This window comes from Diaphorina citri, unplaced genomic scaffold (assembly GCF_000475195.1).
Source record: "Diaphorina citri unplaced genomic scaffold, Diaci psyllid genome assembly version 1.1 scaffold804, whole genome shotgun sequence".
NCBI lineage: Eukaryota > Metazoa > Arthropoda > Insecta > Hemiptera > Psyllidae > Diaphorina > Diaphorina citri.
The window spans coordinates 40,765-41,918 of NW_007378236.1; positions in this window are offsets into that span (position 1 = coordinate 40,765).

The following is a 1,154-nucleotide window of genomic DNA, read 5'->3' on the forward strand; positions in this document are numbered from 1 at the left end:
TTGTGTTCGAACAGACGTAGGCAACGAAATCCTAAATTCTCTGAACAAGATGGAAATTTGAACATCAACTTATCAACTTCACAGGAAATTTCTGGTCTTGTGATATCATTATTATGAAAAATAAGAAATACGAGTATGCTCAATTTAAATGTTTTATTTTTGCTGAATTTTGATGGAAATTGAACCCGCAACCAAGTTCTCACAAGACAGGCGCACTATATTCCAAGCTAAGGCGCACTATGTTCCAAGCTAACTAGTAACTATGCTTCGTATATAATCCTACCTTTTCCTTTCCTCTTGTAAACACTTATGAATTATACATATGTTTTAAACCCATAAAATACACGAGACCTTGTTTAGACTGCTGGGGTAAAGGGACTTTTTATAGTCTCATTCGAGCAGGAATAATCAAGTTACCTATATTTTATTAATCTTGAACGGTTTTGTGTTGACAGATATGGACATCACCTCACGCACAATTCCTACTACATTTGTCGCAATCAAGTCACCATTGATTCATAGAAGAAAAAGTCACCCTCCCCGGAGATTCGAACTCTTTTTGAGCCTTTTGAAAACTGGCCTTGAATAGCGACCAAACCGTGCATTTCTTGAAACCGGCCCCACGGAAACTTTTGATCTACATAATAAGTTAATAACATAATGTATCACATCAACACATCTCTCTGCAAAAGTTTGACCGACCTGAGGTGAAAGGTATTACATTTCTCCGAATTTTTGGATCGCATTTATTTTGTTTGTTTCCCAAGTGATGAATAGTTGGAGGTGTAAAAAAAAAAGAAGATAAGTGTTTCACCGCTGATTTTATTTCGTAGCAATGAAACAACTATTACATTAGACTCGTGTGGTCTGTGTCGTAGCATACCCATCCCGTAGTATGTTCAACTTACCCTTCAGTATTTTGGATGCAGGTGAATGTTTCCCATGGCCGTACTTGCTCCACTCTCCCATGTAACAAATACCATCCCGAGCTATCTGCAGAGGTCCCGCCTGTAGCTCATCAGAGAATATCCCCTCCACACATCCTTGCTGATTGACTCGTGTGGTCCGTGTCGTAGCATGCCCGTAGTATGTTCAACTTACCTTTGAGTATTTTGGATGCAGGTGAATGTTTCCCATGGCCGTACTTGCTCCAC